The following is a 22,606-nucleotide window of genomic DNA, read 5'->3' as shown; positions in this document are numbered from 1 at the left end:
TACAGAATAAGGTATACATATGTTGTAAAGACATTTCCTTCTCCGGTGGCTGTTGGTGTCTAACTTTGCCTTCCATGTTATACGCTTCTTGTTTCATAGCTATTTCCAGACACATCAGCTGCCTAATTTGCCTTTGTGAGCGAGTGTTTTTAAAACTGCAATTTAAGCCTGTATTCCAAGAGATTCTTAACTCTTACTTTCCTCCCTACTTAATGACATATACTCATTCAGTATCAAACCCTCATTTTACAGTCATCACCTTTATCCATATTTGTCTGTTTCTGTAACTCTTTATGCAGAAGAAAAATGTAGGTGCTAGAGCCATCAGAACACACCAAAGGCTGTTGATTGACCACAAGACATTGGGTATACTTTCAAAGATGTCTCTGTGTCTGCCCACATTGGTTAAATGTGGGTAAATTATGGACATCTGCAAGCCAGCTGCTGCCTTCAACTTGATCCCATCTGATGTTGGAATCCAAGGAGGTCAAGGAGAAGAACTTTCCAAGCCTCTGCTTAACAGACACATGATGGTGCAGGTGGGTTCTTGCCCAGTCCAAGTGTCAGAATGCGAAGAGGGGAAGTGGACATGTTGACCCTTCTTCCTATTGTTTTCATCTGCATTGTGTATTCACAGAGTTGTGTTTATTAGTTGAGACAAGCACCCTGGAAACCGGAAGCCTTTGTTCTTTTACTGACCAGCTGAAAACCACCAACTGGAGCTAGACTCTTTGCTTACACTTCCATTTATATTTACAATTGTATGCTCTATGTGATAGGAGATGGTGGGGATCAGTTTGTCAGAGATTTAGCAAATATTATCTATTTGAAAATGAGAAGAATTCAAGTTACATGATTCTTTATGAGCACGACAGACTTACATTTCTGTATGACCCTTGAAGAAGATACCAGTCAAACTGAAGAAGCAAAAAAGTATTAAAACTATTAAAAGTATTAAAACCATGGAGAAACGTAGATAAAACATGTATCAATTGTGAAAAAAATATTATGTGTGTTGATAATAAAGAGTTTCCTTGCAGGGGCGGGGGTTCAAGAACGGCACGAAAGGAGCGGAGACAAAGAGGTCAGAAGTGATGAGTGAATCAGACACTAGTTGGGCAGTCACTAGGAGATGCCTAAGTTAAGGACATCCCTCTGGAATCACACTCGAGCTGTTTGTACGGAATTCAATAGGCACGGGCACAAAAACCATCGGGTGCGACTGTTCAGTCTCAGTCCTTCTGTTCTGCCCTGTTCTCCTTGGCAGAACGCGCTTCTTTGTTCTAGGCTTTCCTTGATTGTCATTTCCCTTTTTGCATATCTGCTTATTACTGCCTCTAGTCGTTTTTTGTAATAAAGGAAGAGTGATTAATGTGGTTGCTCTGTGGAATTATTGTCTTTCAGAAATCATTACACTTTAACAATAGTAAAATATTTCTAAGTAGCTGTTGTATGACTTATTCAAATAGGATTATTTCAGATAATTTGTTGGATATACTTGGAGATTGGGGACATGCTTTGAGAAGTTCCACATATCACTTCTACTTTCTGAAAGACAGGGCCAACTGGTGTCTGTATTGTCTGTGTGCATTTCATTTAAATGGAAGTCTTTTTTTAAAAAAAAATATTTTTTATTGGAAAATCAAATATACAGAGAGGAGGAGAGACAGTGAGGAAGATCTTCTATCCATTAATTCACTCCACAAGCAGCTGCAATGGTCAGAACTGAGCAGATCTGAAGCCAGGAGCTTCTTCCAGGTCTCCCAAGCTGCTACAGGGTCCTAAGGCTTTGGGCCATTCTCGGCTGCTTTCCCACTCAACAAGCAGGGAGCAGGATGGGAAGTGGGGCTGCCAGCATACAAACCCGTGCCCATACTAAATCCTGGTGTGTACAAGGTGAGGACTTTAGCCACTAGGCTACCACTGAAGGAGGGAAATGGGAGCCTTTCTTACTACCAGTCTGTAGGCAAATTTCTTGCCTATGGTACACACACAAATAAAAATGTGAAGCCGAGTTAGCAAAAAAAAAAAAAAAACAAAAAAAGGCAAACATCTCGATTGCATTCTGATTGAATCCTTTCTCTCTTAAAGAAGTTGCATTGCATCTTATTAATATGCTTTAGCGTCTTTAGGGAGTACAAAATAACTGGATCATCAATATATTTTCCCAGTCCACTGCTATGTAACACTAAGTGGCCATTCTCTTATTAGCACCAATCATAAAACTGTGCAAACGTACACCGCTGTGGGTAAATACCATTTGCTTTTCTCTTTCCCCTATTTCCTCCTTGGTTCTGAGACTAGTTATGGATAGTGGTTGCTCCATAGAAGTTTTAATTGAACAGCTTCCTCATTTTAATTCGCCTCCAGATAATAGTTTGCTTTCTTAATTAATGCTGTGAAAACACACATTATGATCTTTACCTGAAACATGTTTTGATTAACACCAGTACCTACAGTTTCAGTTGACTTAAGTACTTTTTTCCCCCAGCAGAATCTGAGCTCTGTGTAACAGCTGTTTCATTTCACCCTCGAGGTGGCTGCATTTTGCTAACTATAAAAAATAATGTTTATTTATGATAGAATTTTTAAAGTTTTTCATATAAATTTGAATAGAATGCCCCACTGACTTACTTATGCTCTTTTTTTCTCTCTTCCTCTATCTCCCTTTCCTCTTCACATAAAATCTCAACATCTATATATCCTTATATAATGGAATGCTTCTTATTCTTGAGAAACCACTCATCATTATAATGATAGCGTAAACAGCTCCAATCTGTTGAGCAAATTCTTTTTGAAGCATTATTTATTTATTTGAAAGACAGAATGAGATGGGGGGGAGAGATATCGTACTTCTGCTGTTTCCTCCTCAAACAACAGCAAGAGCCAAGACTGGGCCAGGAGGAAGCTATGAGCTCAGAACTTCATCTAGGATTCCACGCAGGTGGCAAGGGCTGAATTACTTCCAGTCATCACCTCTTACTTTCCCAGGCATGTTAACAGGGGACTGGCTCACAAGCTGAGCAGCTCAACTTGACTTAGCACTCTGATATGTAATGCTGGTGCCTCAAGTGAAAGATGGCTAACACATTACACTGCAACACCGGCCCTTGAGCAATTCATATATGTTTGCTTTATGATAAAGTTTCTGTATTGCATGGTCTCGTGTGTTTCGACAACAATCTTGCAAAGTAGAAAATACTATCCCCCATGTACAGCAGAGACAATCAGGGGTTCAGAGGCGTTTTGCAGCAGCTATGTGGCAGAACAACTGCCCAGGTGCCTGCTCAGAATCCCTCTGTTTTTTGAATTGAAATTAAGCATTCTAGCTCACTGCATGGTCCCTGGCCGCTTGCAATAACACACCAGCACACACTCACTGGTCCCTTGTAGCTTAAACAGCAAATCTGATCATGATTATCCCTAACTGAATTTTTTTTTTCAATTGAGTTCAATTTCTTTCAAGAGAAAACTCAAGTTCATTACCATGAGGTCTTCAAACTTCTGACCTGATTTCTTACCATGAACTTGTGTATTTCTTATTTGTCTATTTGAAGTTTTCTTTTTTTTTTCCCCAGCACAAACTGGATCCTACAGTTCTTCAAGTGTCACATGAAACAGTTGTACTTCTCAGTAGCCTTAGGACAACCCTTGCATCTTCTATTTGAATCCATTTATTTCAAACACTTGACTACGTATTCATCCATGCATGTCACTATTCTTTCACCTGTTGATTGAAAAGGCCACAAAACTTCTCCATCATTATAAATAAATAATCAGGGACTCAAAGCTGACCTAATATTCTAGAATTACTCTAAGTTAGTGTATGATAGAATTTATCATGTCAAACTTATCCACAGGACAACTTTTACAACAGTTCGTAGTGGTTGGTTTAAGCATGACATTAGAATAGAACTCAACATATGAATTAGTTTAATTTGATTGAAGCGTTGAGGGAAGAGACCTCCTTTCTCACGTGCATTGATTCTGAAGAAAGAGAACTGGATTTGTCAATGATCTCCAAATGAAACAGCCTGAATTAATATATGCATACATGCATACACATAGACTAAGTCAATTTAAGTATGGTTTCCATAGCTTTCTGCCAAAATAATTCTGGTTAATACCCTGTTTGATTTATGCTGTCACAGTTCTTACTTATCCTCCACCCTGACCAATGCTTAAATGTTTGCCCGGATTATTCTGAAATGAAAAATGTGATTATATTACTCTCTTCCCTAAGATGTTTCAGTGATGGTCTGTACCCTTTATTTAATGCTTTGGGGTTGAATCAAGCTACAGTTTCTCTATTCTGACCCTCTCACTAACTCCACTCACTGGCCTCACATATGGCTCTTACTCTTGATACTTCTACACCTACTCTGATCTTTCAATTTGAGGGTGAAGCTTACACATTGTTTTCATTTGTGGCATTCTCATCCAACTTTATGAATATTTCAACATTATAAGGCTAATCAAGATATAAGAATTAGTTGCTTCATCCTCTTCTTTTTCATAAAATTTAAACTTACTTTTTCCCTATTATTTCAATATACTTATTTAATACAATAGGGTTAATTTAGTTGTTTATATCTTTAAAAGCCCATTATGTCACACAAATTTGGGATACAGTAAATGGGCAATAAGTGAATGTAAAATAAATAAGCTAATTAATCCAGTTAGGTGATGTTTTAAAATTACTGTGTCAGTATAAAGCACAGTGTTTTATTATAGAAGCTGAGATATGCAAAAGGAGTTTCTTGTGAAAGAGAAGGTTAATTTCAGTTGTTGGCTTGGAAATTATAGTTCATGAGGTAGCAGCCCCAAATTCCAACATCTGTGGGCTTTGTGGTGGTGAGTTCAGGGAGGAGGTCTCATGATGAGCCAGAGAGATGGAAGCTACACTGAGTTTCAACCCAAATTAACTCTCTCCTGAGAGCCTTTCTTAGAAAAGACACCCTCAATGACCCATCGTGTCCCACCAGGCCCCACTCCTAATTACCACAATCATACCAAGTTTCCATCCTTAATCCATCAACTGTTAGCATTAAGACAAAGTATTTTATTCAGCTGCATGGGTTTGGGGAAGACAAATCTTTCAATAATCATAACAACGGGAGTTGTAAAACTTGCTGTCTGTACTAACGGTTCACGGCAGAGCAAAAGAATCAAGGGTCATAACTATGTTCCAAAACTCTTCATTTACAAAACTAGGCAGCACACTGAATTTACCTCTTGGTCTTAATTTTTCAAGTTTTTGTATAAAGGAAGAAAACAAATTATAGTTTTTATTTATTTAAGAATAGGTGTTTATTTAAAATATTTAAAAGGCAAACAGACATATGGAAAAAAAAATCTGCTATCCACTGATGAACTCTCAAGTGTATGCAAATGATCTGGAATGGCTCAGGTTGAAATCCACAGTCCAGAACACAATGAGACCCTCAAGTGGCTGTGGGTGACAGGGCACAACTATTCATTCCGGTCACTGCCTGTTGTTGTCCAGGTTGCCCAATAGCAGGAAGCTGGGGTATGGAGTGGAGCAAGGATTTGACTGAACATGCTTTGACAGGTGATTAACCACCTTGAGCAGGATCTTAACTTCTATGCCAAACATCTGTCCTAGAGTATAGTTTTTAAGCTAACTGTAAATATAGTGGAAGCTCTTCTTTGAAATAGATAATGGGTTCCTACACTTTGGTATAATCACGTTAAAATGTGTACATTTTAGGCACTTCATGAACATTTTTAAATTGTGTTCCAATATTCCCATTATGGCATAAAATCTATCTAATCCTATAAGTAAAAACTGGTTGTTGAAAATCTAGCTATGCCCTTCATTGAAGAAATTTGAAATTAGATATTGATATTTAAGTACTGTGAAATTTTAGTGGATGCCTAAGACTCTTTTTGAAGGTATAGAAGTTTCTTAATACCCTATGAAATGTTATTTTCAGACAAATTTTTTATACTATTTTTAAAAGCTGAACCGAATGAGTGTCATCTGAGTTATACTCAATGTGTATATCCTTACAAAGGGCTCCACTCCGCAGTTCAGAGAAGGACAGATGCTGTAGTTTTATATTTTTCAAGTCCTCCAATTGTTGAATATTTGATGCTTTCCAATTGTGAATTGCTGAACATAGAGCCAGCAGTCAGAGGCAGCAGGCTTGGGAGGAGATGTTAAAAACTCATATTAGAATACTGTACATGAGCAAACATATGGAAATCATTCAATTATTTGGAGGTCATCTTTTGGACAGTGTTTATTAGTCCCAGCTGGAGTTTAATGCAAAAGCTCCAGAACTCTAGCTGTACTCTATACCCCCTTCAGAGTATTTCAACAAAGTGCTACACAAATCTGCATCTTAATTAGGTTAAGTTTGCGCAAGATCAGTCCAACCCAACTAAGGCATGTTGAGGCAGATATCATATTGTCATGGCTTCATCCTACGTATGTGAGTGTGTGAGTGTGTGTGTGTGTGTGTGTGTGTGTGGTGTGTGGTTATGTCTGAGTTTCCTGATGCCAAATTACAAATATCAAGCTTTTTGTTGTATTTCATGTTTCTGTTCTGTTTGCAAGATTTATAATGCAGATTTAGATGCTTAGGGGTCATAGAATTTCACCAGTTCAAATGCTCTGTGTGTGAATAGAGTCTAATCTGCTTCTGTTTTCTAAGTGTTAAAGAAACTTGCTATCACTGCACACAAGCACTTTAAAATCTAAATCACTGTGCATGTAGTCTTTGAAATAGTGCACTTTATAAATCACAGTCAATTTAGAATGAGTAAGCAAATTCACTTTTGTGTGAGTCAACATCTTTTCCTCATGAACTCACACACCAGAAACAGATCCTCTGCATCAGACTAGATTCCCAGGTGACAAGAAGCAATAGGGCATAGTTTATGTACTCATGCACACCTATACCTAAACAGAACATGTAACCTACACACTATATAATAAACTATTACATGTAATATAGTATGTGATGGTATGCGTCTATACATGTGGGTGGGGATAGACACATAGGTAAATAGCAAAAGATTTTTAAAAGAATTGTTTTAAAGAATTGGCTTGCATAATTGTGGGGTTGGCAGACTCAAAAGTCTGTAATACAGGCCAGAAATCTGGAAACCCAAGGCAAATCTGAAACCCCAGACTCCGAAAAGACCCAGGAAACATTGAAGCGAGCACCTTGTAGACTGCCTTAGCTGGAGACAAAGGCTGTGAATAATTTTGTGATCGTTTTATCACATCTTCTTGACTCAGCTCAGGAATCAATGGATCTTTATTGTTTATAATTTGGGGTGTAGCTGTGATAATGTAACAGCTCTCAAGGAAATTTTATTGGAAATTAATAAAGTTTAAAATATATATAGTTGGCCCGGCATGATAGCGTAGCAGTTATAAAGTCCTCGCCTTGAATGGGACAGGATCCCATGTGGGCGCTGGTTCTCACCCCAGAGGCCTCACTTCCCATCCAGCTCCCTGCCTGTGACCTGGGAAAGCAGTCCAGGACGGCACAAAGCTTTTGGATTCTGTGCTTGCCTGGGAGACTCGGAAGAATTTCCTGGCTTCAGGTTGGCTCAGCAACAGCTGTTGTGGCCACTTGGAGGAGTGAATCATGGGAAGAAGATCCTCCTCCTCTCCGTCTCTCCTCCTCTCTTAATATCTGCCTTTCCAATAAAAAAAATATATACATACATATAATCTATATGTTTATATATAAGATTTAAAATGCATATGTGTGTGTGTAACATACACATGTATTTATTTATATCATAGAGTGAGACTGATGCAGAGAATCTGTTTCTGGTGTGTGGGTAAGACTGAAGCCAGGAGCCAGTACCTACATTCTAGTTTCCCAACAGGTGGCTGAGACTCAAGCGTCTTGTATTGTCTCCACAGGTGCATTAGTAGGATTCTGGACCGGAAGAGGAACAGTGAGAACTCCAACTGGCATTCTGATATGCTATGGCAGTGTCACAGGCCAGTGCAGGCTTCCATGAAATTTGTTGATCTTCAATGTGCGTGTGTTTTATTGATCTGTTCCATTTATTTGAAAGACAGAGAGACAAACAAACAAAAAAAGATCCTATCACTACTGGCTCACATTTTAAATACTTGAAATGGCCAGAATTGGGAGATGCTGAAGCCAGAGCCCTGTAACTCAGTTCACTTCTCCCAGGTGGGTGATAGCAGCAAACTGTTGCCTCCAAAGCCTGCTATCAGCAAGCAGCTGGAATTGGAGTAGGCAATGAGACTTGAACACACACTCCCAGATGCAAAACGGGTATCCCAAAAAGCATCTAAGACCCTCTACCAAATGTTCAATGCCATTTTTTTTATTAATTACACTGCATTATGTGACACAGTTTTATTGGCACTGGGATTCCCCCCACCCCTCCCCAAACCCTCCACCCATGCTGGATTCCTCCACCTTGTTGCATACCGCAGTTCAAGTTCAGTTGAGATTCTTTCATTGCATATGTATACCAGGCATAGAGTCCAGCATCTTATTGTCCAGATAAGTTCAACGGCTTCTTGGGGAGACCTTCTCTGGTCTGAAAGTAGAGCTGGCAGAGTATCATCTCGATCAATTAAAAGCCCCAACATAACATAACATCAGCAAGAATTTATAAGGTTATGGAATTAATTGACATAGTATTAAGTAACCAATATGTTAAAGAAAAAAAAAAAGCAAGTTCTTAACCACATCCTGTGACTATTTCATTGACATTAAGAACCTTATCACTGAAACCACCACTGACCTGACAGAAAATAAAAGGAGGTCTCTGAACTTTCAAAATTCTATTTATTATGTTTTATAAATTTACTCTAAATCCACTTTCTCTATTAGAAAAATCATTTATTTGCCATCCTTTACCGCCTCTAAACCCCATGTGTCTCCTTCCAGATCATCTAAGGCAATAGGATCTACAGACACATCAGCATTTATATCATCTGCACTTCTCTCAGAATAGTATAAAGTCTGTGGCAATGTAAGTGTCTTTTTGCTAAAACAACTCTCAATTTTTGCACAGTTTCCAGATGTTTTTTTCTGAATGGAAACTTTGTTGAGCCACAATCTGTTGAGACCTCAAAAAAGATTTGGTTGGTTGTTTTTCCTTTTCCTCTCTTTTCTCCAAATTGAAACTGAGTTCCCTGTCGTCTCTGGTTGGAAAGATTTTTCTCCTTTTTGTCCTTCCTTGGTGGACCACAATATACTTTTGAAGTAGTAAAAAAAAACATCATTTAAATGAAATGGACAGGGCAATAACCACTGATCTCCATGCCATCAAATATTTATCAATACAATAGCAAAGTTTGACTGTGAAATAAACATTACGCTCTGCAAAGTTAATACTTTCCCGTGTAAGGGAGGAAAAAAAAAAAATCTCTGTAAGCTTTTGCAGCCCAGAGAACAGGAATTAGCAGATAAATAGTTCATAGTGTGCCAAAACTGAATTGCCAAAGGATTGACCACATCCTATGCTGCAAAAGGAAAAGACCACTGCTGTTTGTACAAGTGTGCTTCATTCAATGTTTGATTTGCTAAGTAAATAGTACGAAGTTGGCATTTCTAAATTCACCTTTGTTTTCAGCTAACTATAGATGAGGGGATAGGAGTATAGGCAAAATTAACAGACTTAAAAAGAGAGAGAGAGAGAGAGAGGGGGCATCAGGAACTCTGCACCTGACATGTCCTGCCAAGATGTAGGATCACTTATTGAAATGTATGGGAATTATGCTTGAGCAGAATTTTCATGTTGACACTGACATGTAAGTAGATTGTACACTGAGTTTTGCTATGGTGCCTATTTTTCTTTCTTTCTTTTTTTTTACAATGTAACTAAAGCAGGTGAAATTAGATTCTTAATGATCACACACTAATGCCAATGAAATAAAATACCTTTGGTAAACAGTGTACGTGTGTCTTTAGTAAAACTTATCTTGCATTGCATAATGTTTTTCATTTTGTTTGAATTCAGAATGCCAATGTAATATAACCTACCATGATTCTAAACAATGCAGTGACAAATTGCTAGATTTTGAATTTTTTGTTAAGTTTCAAAGTATTCTAGTATATATGTGTGTGTGTTTGGGTGTGTGTACGCTTCAATTGGCCTATCGACTTCATAAAGCGATGAATTAACTTGAGATTGCACACGATTTATTCTAATGTAATCGTGAAAAATAACTAAATACAATTACTTATTTGACTTCACAAAGACTTATGATTTTTAGGGCCCGGCGCGGTGGCGCAAGTGGTTAAAGGTCCTCACCTTGCACGCCCGGGATCCCATATGGGCGCCGGTTCTAATCCCGGCAGCCCCGCTTCCCTTCCAGCTCCCTGCCTGTGGCCTGGGAAAGCAGTCGAGGACGGCCCAAAGCTTTGGGACACTGCACCTGTGTGGGAGACCCGGAAGAGGCTCCTGGCTTCAGATCGGCATAGCATCGGCCCGTTGCGCTCACTTGGGGAGTGAATCATCGGATGGAAGATCTTCCTTTCTGTCTCTCCTCTCTGTATATCCGCCTTTCCAATGAAAAAATAATAAAAATAAATCTTAAAAAAAAAAAGACTTATGATTTTTAGAAAGCAATGACTATTCTGTTACAACAGTGGTGGATACAATAATGAGATTAAAATTTGTACCTGTATTCAACAGCTACCCTCTTTCTGATCCATTGACATCTAGTTCTCTAAAGATGAGATGAGGTAATATCTGTTGATAAAAGAAATTTAGATTATTGATTTGGGTGGAACAGTTTTTGATTTTCATGTGTAGATTCTTCAGAATTTGAATCTTACATGGCTTCCTGGAGGAGCCTTATGTCATCACTCAGATTTTACACCGTTACGAGCCTGACTTGGAGTATAAGGTACTTGCTGAAGCTCCCTTGTCACAGTCGGCACAAGCCAAGCCCAAATTTGGAATCAGAGAGATATGTCTTCTAATGCCACTACTATGGCCTGAATATGTATTTCTCCCAAAAGCTTATTGTGAAACCCAACAGGGACTGGATTTGGAGCTGGGAGTTGCAGAGGGTAAGCCCTCATGATGAGATTTGTTCCCCTTGAAGAAGAGACAGAAAACAGTGCTGGCTTTCTCTCTCTGTTCCTCCATGGACAGACACAAGAAGGTGGCCATTTATAAGCTAAGAGCAAGGCTCTCCCACCACACAGCGGATCCTGGAGTTCCTTGGCCCTCAGCAAAGTGAGAAACTTTCTGTCACTTAAGCAATCTAGCCTGTGTTAGTTCGTTATAACAACTAGAGCTGTTCACAGACTAGACTAGAAGAACTGAGACATCTAGATTAAAACATATGCCTTTTCTTTTGCAGATTGAAGCATGAACTTTTTAGAAGTAAAAGCATAAAAATTATGATTTGGGCTTGGCGCAGCAGCCTAGCAGCTTAAGTCTTTGCCTTGCACACACCAGTATCCCATGTGGGCACTGGTTTGTATGCTGGCAGCCCCACTTCCCATCCAGCTCCCTGCTTGTGGCCTGGGAAGGCAGTGAAAGACGGCCCAGAGCCTTGGACCCTGCACCCAAATGGGAGACCCTGAAGAGCCTTCTGGCTCCTTGCTTCAGATTGGCTCAGCTCTGGACATTGCGGTCGCTTGGAGAGTGAATCAGTGGACAGAAGATCGTCCTCTCTGTGTCTCCTCCTCTCTGTATATCTGGCTTTCCAAGAGAAAATTAAAAAAAAAAATCTTAACAAAATTATGATCTCCCTTGTGTGTCACATTAAAACAAATCGGGCTGTTAGGAAGTTTTTAGTGCAATGGTGGAACAGAATGTTGGGTAGGGATGTGTGGAGGTAGCAACAGAGAAAGCTGCTTAAGCAGTGCTAGATTACAGCCTTGTGGGACAGTCAGTCCTCGGTTCTGCCACACAGCAGAGTAACTATAGATGGTGTTAAATACTGCAAATTTCTCTTGAAAATCAAATTAGAAGATAGTAGTTCAGATATTTTTTACCTAAAACATGTTAAATATTCCAACAGATAAGTATGTGTACTCTGATTTGACATGAAGCGATGCAGGTTCCGGAAATCTCACCTGGTGCTCTGTGGATTGGCCTTTTGTTTGATGATAATATTCTCACCTGATAGTATCTTTCAGTACTTCCTTCTCCACCTTTGAGGCTCAAACAATGTCTGCATTCCTTAAGGCTCCGAAATGAGGTTCTTCATTTTGTGAATATCATCTATAGTGTCCTGTATTTTTTTTAAATTTTATTTATTCTTATTGGAAAGTCAGATTTATAGAGAGGAGAGAGAAAGGTCTTTCATCTGCTGGTTCACTCCTCAAGTGGCTATCATGGCTGGAGCTGAGCTGTTCTGAAGTTAGGTGCCAGCAGCTTCTTCTGGGTCTCCCATGTGGGTGCAGGGTCCAAGGCTTTGGGTCATCCTCTACTGCTTTCACAAGCAGAGAGCTGGAAGGCAAGTGGAGCAGTCAGGACACAAACTAGTACCCATATGGGGTCCCAATTATTGCAGGCAGGGGTTCAGCCACTAGGCCACCTTGGGCCCATTTTTTCTGTTTTATTTGCTATCTGAATATTTTAAATCTGTGTCAGTTCCATCCATTCTAATGTTCCCTTCCATTGATGCAAAAGCCTGCATATACTTTTGTTATGAAGACGCACTCTCCTTAGAAATAATTGAGTCTGGTATTGTATCCCTTTGTGCCCCTGTGGAAACTATGACTATGAAATATATATAATTTAGTACATACATATACATGTATAGATACATACATGTATATAATATAAATACATACAACCTTCTAGCCATTTGATACTGGGCAAAATCCTTAACCTCTTAAGTTTCCTGAATCTCAGGAATGATGACACTACTTATCCCAACAGAGAATCGAAATAGTTCATGTGTTTGCATGATTCAGAATAGTGCCTAGCCCACAGTTAAGTGCTGCAGGAGAAATATCTGTTAATGTTTTTATGTATAATAAATCCTCTGTGCTAGAAGAGTATTAATAATGTTCTTAAAGTTCTCAGTAATGATTGGAAACAAAGTATAAAGGAGTGACAGCTTCAACTCCAACCTCAAATTATGATCAGAAGGAAAAAAAATAAAGAGAGCTACAGTACTTTCTTTGATTATTCTCTGACCTTGCTCTGAACCCCCAGCCACCCCCAGAGCCTTATCTGCATCAGGCTTTCCCTCTGGCAGCAGCTGGATAATCAGGTGATCCGCTCTTTCACTTGAGAAGTGTCAGAATTTACTCAGCACCATGAATGAGGAGCTGTCACTGCTTGCTCCAGGCGTCTTGCCAGGTTGTGAAGTTGAATATTCAGTTGGGTTTGTATCTCATCATTACAGTTCTGGCCTTCCAGGGGGGAACCAAAAGGGCCAGACAGTGATGAATTAATGAAGCTCTGTGGGAAGCCTAAATAGAGACAAAAATTTTCATCCATATTTGTTTAAGGATGTTGAAGTAGGGCCCGCTTTCCAAATGCCATGTCTAATTTAAGAGCAGGCCTGCAGTGGTAATAACCCAATATCACCACGTCTCCACTGCCTGCTAGAACTGATACTAGGAGACATCATGCTGTGGAAACAATTATATCAACATAATTGGAAAATATTTTTTCAGTGCAGTTCTGGCTTAATTAAAGCTCATTTTACATCTCGGGGAAAGAAAATGTTTTCTCAGGGTATATTCAAATTTCTTTTAAAAAATAAAACATGGAGAAACACACAAAGGAAGGCCACTGTGGACTTCAAATAAAGAGAATTTAACAGGCATGTTTGCAACAGGCGATAGAAGTTTAAATTCCAAGCCTACCACTCACTGGCTCTATGACCTTGGACAGGTGACGTCCAATCTGTAAGTCTAGACGTTTGTCCTTGAAGAATGCATACTTCCGGGTATCGTTGTGAGGGATGAACTTGCTTTTCAAAACGTCTTTCAAAGTACAGGGCTGGAAGGTGAGAGACGTAATTCCCCTTGTGGCTAAGCTGCTCTACAAGTAAATGAGAACAACAACAACAAAAAATCTTTTATGCTCCTAAGAGGAGTATGAAGAAAATAATTAGTTTGGGGCAGGAAAGGGAAAGAAAAGAGGAGCTGCAATGGTGGAAGACACGGCCTTGGGGATCCGTAAGTCTCCAGTTGGGGTGACTGGACTGGAAGTGAAGAGGTGTGTTTAACACACATCTTTGCTGTTTGCTCTCCAGTGTGGATTGGACATTTTCCACTTCCTTGGATTCTCGGTGATATCACCTGTCACACAGTTACGTGAGTGTTGTATGCTTCCTGGTGTATACCGTGCGAGCCAAGGAGAAGGAAGAGCTGTCTGAGTAATACCTGCTTACTGCTGAAGGGGCTGGAGGTGTGGGCTAGTGCGTTAACCTGCTGTTTGTAACACTGGTGTCCCAAATCAGAATCGCGGTTTGAGGCATGGCTTCTCTGAGCTGGTTTCCAGGAAACCGCAAGGGAAAATGAGCCGTTTTACACGCGGGACACCTGGATGGCAGTCCTGGCATCAACCTGCCTGATACCTGGCTGGTTGGGCATTTGGAGATCATTGGATTAATGATCTTGAGTGAATCACTGGATGGATGATCTATTTTGTCCTACCTCCATACTTGGTTATTATTTGATTTTTTTTTTAATTGGAAAGTCAGATATATAGAAAGGAGGAGAGACATAAAGGAAGATCTGTCCAATGCTTCACTCTCCAAGTGGCTACAATGGTCGGTGCTGAGCCAATCAGAAGCCATGAGTCAGGAGCCGCTTCCGGGTCTCTCACATGGGTGCAGGGTCCCAAGTTTTGGGGCTGTGCTTGACTGCTTTCCCAGGCCATAAGCAAAGAGCTGGATGGGAAGTGGGGCTGCCAGCGTACAAAGCGGTGCCCACATGGGATCCAGGTGCATGCAAGGTGAGGACTGTAGCAGCTAGGCTGCTGCGCCAGGCCCATACTCTGCAATCCTACCCTTCAAATGAATGAATGAATCTTTTAAAAGAGAGAAATTTTGTCACAGATACGACAGTGTGAACATAAGAATTATCAGAAAAATCACAAGTACTTGATACCTTTTTCTTGAGGTTATATTAGCAGAAGATAAACTCAGATTAATACTATATTTGTTTTAGATAATACTTTATCCTTTATACTGTCATTTTCATTTTGTAATCTGCATGTCTCCATACTCAGTGACTCAGATTTCTCCACTTTCCTCAGGTGATCTTTTCCAAAATATCATTACTCGTCTTCTTATGTTGAAGTTTAGTTAGTAACTCATTCCTGGAGGATTCTCTAGGAGTGGGATTCTGTCCATGCTTGAAACAGACAGAAAGAGACAGAAACAGCCAGAGGGAAGAGAAAGAGCAGGAGAAACCCGGGAATCCCTTGATAACCATTGAGTTTGCTAAGCACATACCAGGTTATTAATTTGTTTTGTTGATTTGTTTATTTATTTGTTTTTGGAAAGGCACATGATATTTACAGAGAGAAGGAGAGACAGAGACCGTACACTTCCTTTCTAGAACTCACACCTGGTTCACTCTCCAGGTAGTCACAATGACCAGAGCTGAGCCTTTCTGAAGCCAGCAGCCTCCTCTGAGTCTCCCCTGTGGGTGCAGGGTCCCAAGGCTTTGGACCATTCTCTGCTGCTTTTGAGGGGCATCAGCAGAGAGCTGGGATGAGCAGTGGCGCAGTAGGCACAGGAAGCACCCCCCATACGGGATCTTAGCATTTGCAAGGGAAGAATTTAGCCAATTGAGTCATTGGGTCAGGCCAGACAGTGGCATTTTAAATACAGATTTCATATATTGTGTTTCTTAGTGCTAGACCGATCCTTACATTTTCAAAATTAAATATGAATTTGCTTTAGTATTTCTTCTGTGAATTCATGATACAGAATGTAGGATCTTGAAATCTTGTTTATCCTTACTGTTTACCAGTTAGCCTGACTTTGCCTTTAAGTGTTAGAAAAGCATTTTTGGACATAAAAAGAGACGGAAGGAAGCATCATGAGGGAGTCTCACAAGGAGAGCCCTTATCAAGTTCATGGTCACCTCTCACTTTCCTTCTATCTCTTTGTCTAGCTTTATCATCACACTATATTGTAAAGTCAGATTATTGTTTGAAAACTATTTCTGAATGCTATAGTTTTACAAACCTGTCAACTCTTCCTTTTCACTAGGTGCATGAGCTTAAATATAGTTATACACATATAATGTCTTGGTGACTGCTGCTGTTTCAGAGTTTGGGCTAAGAATGGCAGAAAGCACTGCCACTGTGGTTTATTGATTCTACATATCCAGACACCCACAGGTGTGCATGGCTTCTGAGAGATGTTCTCACACACTCAGCTTCTTCTCTTCTTCCTCAATCCAGCAGATGTTTCTCACATGGCTTCAACATGGTGGTGGTGCTTTCAGACACCTAGTGTGAGTTCTAGAAAGGAAGAAAGAATACCTTGCTTCTCTCCAAGGAACATCTTACCATACTCCTGATATTCATAAAAACCCATTTCTCTGCTACCAGTGTTTGGTTTTCTGAGGCCTGAACTCTATATGTTAACTCTAGATTAACATCATTTGTTTTTCTTGTCCTGTTAACTTCTCTATCAATTTCCTGGATGTTTAGTTTCATGTTTTCCAATAATTTTGAAAATTTTGAAGCCTTTTTAACTTTAAATTTTCTTTGGATCAATTCTATTTATTTTGTTTCTAAGAAACAATATCAGTAATAATAAATTACACCTTTTGGAACTGGACCATGAGTTTTTCAGTGTTCTGTTTTGTGTTCTTTCTGTTTATTTCCTCCAAAAATATATTTGGGATTTCCCCATGGTCTAAATTTAACCTCATTGATTCTTCTCAGTCGTGTGTAGACTTCTAATAACCATTAGAGATACTGTTTTATCTTTTTTCTGTAACAACTTTTTATTTTTACTATTTTTTTTGACTCTTTTTACTTCTGATGTTACCCACTTGGCTCATAGAAGCTTCATTCAATTTTCTACAGCATCATAAACCCAAATGAAGAGTAAAATGATGGCAATCTAGTGGACATAATTAAATATCCTGATTTGGGGAAATGATTAGATTTAGCAATTAGACAATCAAGTTATTAATGCACATTTTAGTCCATCTGCATATGTTCTATGCCTCACTGAGTGAGAAGCAGAATTTAATTTTGGTTGGATTTAAATTGGGGTTACTGTGATTTCTCAGTACAGACCCAAGCAGAAATCCATGACATTTTTTGGAATTTGAATTCTGTGGTATGAATAACCAACAAATAAATCAGGGCCAAGTGCATAGTGAGAACTCTACCTGTTTGAGTGAAGGAAATCAGAGAGCCATTGCCTTTTAATCATTTCCAGGAACTGAAGTAGGATCCAACACAGATATCAATAATGGGATAAGCATTTAGACAAAATTTGGACTAAAGAAATTCATGAGTAACCATTCCATTGATATCGCTAGCAATTGCATTATTGCCTCTTCTCAGTATAAAGACACAATATGGTAAGACTGGTAAGAATTGTCCAAACTTACTTAAAGAATTTCTGGAAGAGAGCCAATCCTGGAGTACCAACTCAGTCTAGGTACACACACCCTGAGACACCAACATCCAATGATGGTTGCCCTTGCTGGCAGGTGGAGGATTAGCTGTGCCGGGTCCCCAAAGTCCCAGTCATAACATTTGCCTGTTGTCAGAGTTCAAACTTGGATGCATAGGTCACTCTGAAAAAATATTTCAGTCATTCTTATCTCACATGTTTCACTTTCTCATTTGGTGGAAAACTTTGGTTTTCATGAAGACATATTTACTCCCCTTTTTTCTTGGGTATAACAGACATTGAACTTGATTCAATTTGCTTTATATTCTTTATTCTCTTTCTTTGCTTACACAATTTTATGTTTTTATTTTCCCCAAAAATGCATTATGATTGTATTTCCATCAAAAAAAAGCAGGGGAAGGTGGATGAGGGCCAGCAGAGTAGTCAAGTAGGTTAAGTTGTGCTGTGTTGTTACTGTTCCATGTATGTGCCAGTTCAAGTCCTGGCTGTTGCACTTCTGATGGAGTTATTGCTAAAATGCCTGGAAAAGCCAGGTGTTTGAGTCCTTGCACCTGAAAGAAGTTCCTGGCTCCTGGCTTTGGACCAGGCTAGCCCTTGCCCATGTAGCATGTAGAATTAACCAGCAGATGAAAGATCTCTCTCTCTTCATCTCTCTCCTTTCTCTTTAAATTTGATTTTTCAAAATTATATTTAAAAAATCTAAACCTGAAAAAAAAGGAGTTTTCGATTTGGACAGATAGTGATGCTATGATGGTGGATCCTGAATGTGTTACACAAATAAAATATTTTTCCTCTTAGACCACTGTTAATGGCTTTGATTAGAATAAGGTCAACTATATCCACATTCTGCAATGAGGAGTCAGAGAGAAATGCATAGAAAGCACTTAAAGAACCAGCAGCACCAGGAAAACCTCCTAGTCATACGAACAATTACTTAGATGCTTGCTTAATTCTTTTGTTAATAGCTGAGCATTCTATCTGCTAGAATAGAATTTATCATTATGTTAAACATAGTAGCTTAAAAATATGCTTCCATGTCCATGTTTTCCTATGTATTATGGCAGACATCTGGGCAGTGCAGGCTAGAACAGAAATAGTCTGTTTATTCAGTCTTCAGCATTCCCCAAGCAGCAAGTAAACTTTTTTTTTTAACTAAATATCTGTATTCAGATAAAGTTTATAATTTCCCAACTCATTAGCTGTGTAGGTGTTAGAATTTCTCCAGTAGTGTCAAGAAAATAAAGCCAAATTGCGAAGCAATTAGTCAATTGTATTTAGATTTTTTTTTTGGCTCAACTTTAAATATACACAGAACTAAATGACTTCGGCTTTCCTTTGAAGTGTTCTTTTTTTATTAAATGAACAGATTGTATTTTTGATATAAAGAGAAAAATTACATCTTTTTAAGATTTTTGAAATATACTGAATTCAATAAAATTATGTGTTTATGAATTCTAGATTGGATATTAAGTGCTTTTAGGACAAATTCTTCGGCTTGTCTATAATGTTCAAAAGTAGTATTTGTTATTAAAACCCTAAATTGTTTTCAACCTTTCTTATTTCTAAGATTTATTTATTTTTATTGGAAAGCCAGATTTTCAAAGAGAAGAAGAGACATATATAAAAAGATCTTCCATCCATTGGTTTACTCCCCAAGTAGCCACAACAGCCAGAGCTAAGCTGATCCAAAGCCAGGTGCCAGGAGCTTCTTCTGGGTCTCCCAGTGCTTTGTGCTATCCTTGACTGCTTTCCCAGACCACAAGCAGGGAGCCGGAAGGAAAGTGGAACAGCTGGGACATGAACCGGTCCCCATATGGGATCCTGGAGCATGCGATGCAGGGACTTTAGCCAATAGGCTACTAAGCTGGGCACTGTTTTCAACCTTTCTATAAAAAAATTATTGAACATAAATTCTGTGACATTATTGAACTCTCAAGAGAGCTAAAATGTATGAGCTGATAGAGTTTTGCAGATTAAGACACTAGAAATAATCCTTTGATATTTTATGAAACTAATAATTATGGAAACATATATATCTTCAAAATTCCAAGTATACATGTATGTATAGCAGTAGTCATCTTTCACTTGATGTATTAATAACATGAACTTGTTAGTTAGTGTTGTTAGTACTTCAGTCGGCCCCTTTTAGGGTAGTTGTGGGAAAGAGTCACTTGTGTCCCAAGCAGACCTTCCAGGAGGAGTATAAACATCTCTCTTCCACACAAGTAAGCATCAACTATGTACTTTTTGTTTAAATTTTCTTTTAAAATTGCATGTTTTGGTTTGTAAGAACTAAGAGAGAGAGAGAGAGATAAAGAGAGGGAGAGAACCTTCCTTCTGCTTGTTTACACCGCAAAGGGCCGCAATAAGCAGGGTGGGCCAGGCCAACGCCAGGAGTCTGAAATCATCCAAGTTTCCCAAATGATTGCCAGCAGCCCAAGTACTTTGGCCATCTTCCGCCGTTTTCCCAAGCAGGCAGTTGACCTGGAAGTGGAATTGTTGTCACCCCAAGAGCTGCTTATTAGGGCTGCCAGTGTCGTAGGCAGCAGCTTACCGTGCTATGCCACGAATGTTGGTGCCTGCACAGAATGAGTTAGGATGTAGTGTTAATCTATTATTACCAAGGTTTTTTGTTTTTAATTTTTAAGCCTCCCATGAAACAAAGGATTAATATTGGAAACAGGTGAAATGTGAGAAGTACGGAAAATGGAAGAGGGTCATTGATAGCATAATCCCTCCGACAGGAAGAGCATCTCAAGAGAATAAATATTCCATGGAAAGGCCCAGTAACAAAGAAGAGTAATCTACTGCAGGGACATTGCTTACTGCTGAAGAACTTCATTGAATAAGAGTTGTTTCCATTATTTCACTGCTCAGTTTCCTGTTCAACTGAACATTGTGCCTCCTTTGCAAAGACACCTCATCAGTCTGTCTTATAGCTCAGTGCTGGCATCTGTCAGGGTATTTCTTCTGACCCCGTGGTTCTTAGTGTTGCTCTGATACTGTGCATCCTTGAGAAGCTGTAAGATCGGATGGATACTCTCTACGGTGTTAGAGACAAGAACCTGCTCCTTGCACTAAGAGCCTACCTTCTGTTTATATGCAAGCTACTATAATGAAAACTTGGAATGGATATTTGTAACTTAAAAATAAATCATCTTTGTGGAAATTTATTCTTTTTTTTATCTTAAGCTAGTTACGAATGATCGTGTTAGGTGACACAGTAGGTAAAGCAATTGCCTCGACCCTAGCATCCCACATGGGATCTGATTTGCATACTGGATGCTCCACCTCTGATCCAGCTTCCTGATAATGGCCTGGGGAAAAAGCAACAGCGTTTGATTCAGCTGCTTGGGACCCTACCACCCATGAAAGAGAGCTGGAAGAAGCTCCCAGCTACTAATTTTGGTCTGGCCCCACACTCTCTGTTGCAACCAAGTGCTGGGAGTAAACCAGAGGGCTGAAATTTTACTTTGCTCTTTGTAGCTCTGATGCTAAAATAAAACAAATAATTGTGCTGGTAGTTCATATAAAGCATATAAAATGTGCACTGCTTGAAAAATGCTTTGTAAGCGCATTTGCAGATTATGTTAATGTTGAAAAAGTAAATTTTCAAGTAACTTTCAAAGAATAAAGTACTCCCAAGGTTGGCCAGATTCCTCTGTGTCAAGTACCAGGTGAATACCTCAAACAGTCATGGATCCAGTTATATCAGAAACAAATATTTCAAAGACAGTCTTATGACAATAGAGTACACATTCTACTTTATGACCTCACTCTTCACCTTTTCATACCAGGGAGTATTTATTGTAATCTTCTTTTCAGAGTAATACACTGAACTCTTCATTTCTCTCCCTTAGGTATTTTTTTCCCTCTTTTCAAACTTGAGAAGGAAAAGTGCCATAACAATTGTGAAACTATCAGAGGAAGAATGTCAGCTTTTGACAAGTTGACTTTATTTTCACTGGAAGGGACCAGGAGAAAAAAAAATAGCAGATGAAAGGAAAATTGATGAAGCTTTTGGCACAAAAACTCTAAGTATCCAGCCCTTTTTTGAGGCATCCTTTGTGTCTGTGCTCTACCTACTTCTCCGATCTGTTGACCATAAAACACATCTCTGATGATGCTCTCGTGGTCTGCTGGATTCTGCAGCTCTCTCGGGCTGTCTGTTCAGTAATGAAAGTCATCACTGGACTGACAAGTGATTGGGCAATTCATCCGCTAGACTGAACTCCATTGAATTGAGCAGGGAAATGATTGTTTGAATAACATACGTGAACAATCTTTAATCATCTCTCTAATTATATATAAATATTTTCTTGCTATAAGGCCTACATTTCATGCTTAATTCTTGTTTTTATAACCTGTTTGTAAAAGTTAAGTTCAATAGGCTGAAAATGAGCCACAAGCTTGCTCAAGATGGCAGATCGAGCAGTTTTACAGGGTCTTCTTCCCAAACTCACTTTGGAGTTGCCAAAGGGTATAACAGAAATAAGGCTGAAAATAGGACAGGAAAAAAATCAATGAACTGAATATGTGAGAAAATCTGCAGCTGCAAGCAGGTGGGAAGATGTTAATAGAGAAATTCACAATCTAAAAGCAAAATGTGCATCTATACCAAGGGAGAGCTTGAGATGCTGAAATACAAGATAATTGCAGAAAGAGACAGGGCTGTGATGTAGGGCAATTATAAATGTAATTAATTATGGAACTCGATTAGGAATAACTAGACAAGCTATGATTTCACCTTTCCATTATCCATTCTCCTAACTTCTATTGAAAATGACATTCTTTTTTAGTCCTGAAGTAAAAGTATTTAAACCAATCCACATACTGAAGAGGTGGATGCATTAAAATAAACTGATTACAATTTTCAAAAGAATGCAGTTATTCATAGTATGGCTTCTAACAACAAAAAGATTAAGCAAAGCTTTATGAAAAAATAAAAAGACTGCTGAATAACAATCTCAAAAAAAACAGCTAAAATGTATTTTTAAATGAGGATCATTGAAAAATCTCAAACTCTGCAGAAGGTAG

Source organism: Ochotona curzoniae, unplaced genomic scaffold, assembly GCF_017591425.1.
Source record: "Ochotona curzoniae isolate NIBS_2020 unplaced genomic scaffold, NIBS_Ocur_1.0 contig_2688, whole genome shotgun sequence".
Taxonomy (NCBI): domain Eukaryota; kingdom Metazoa; phylum Chordata; class Mammalia; order Lagomorpha; family Ochotonidae; genus Ochotona; species Ochotona curzoniae.
Note: the sequence above shows the minus strand (reverse complement) of the source record.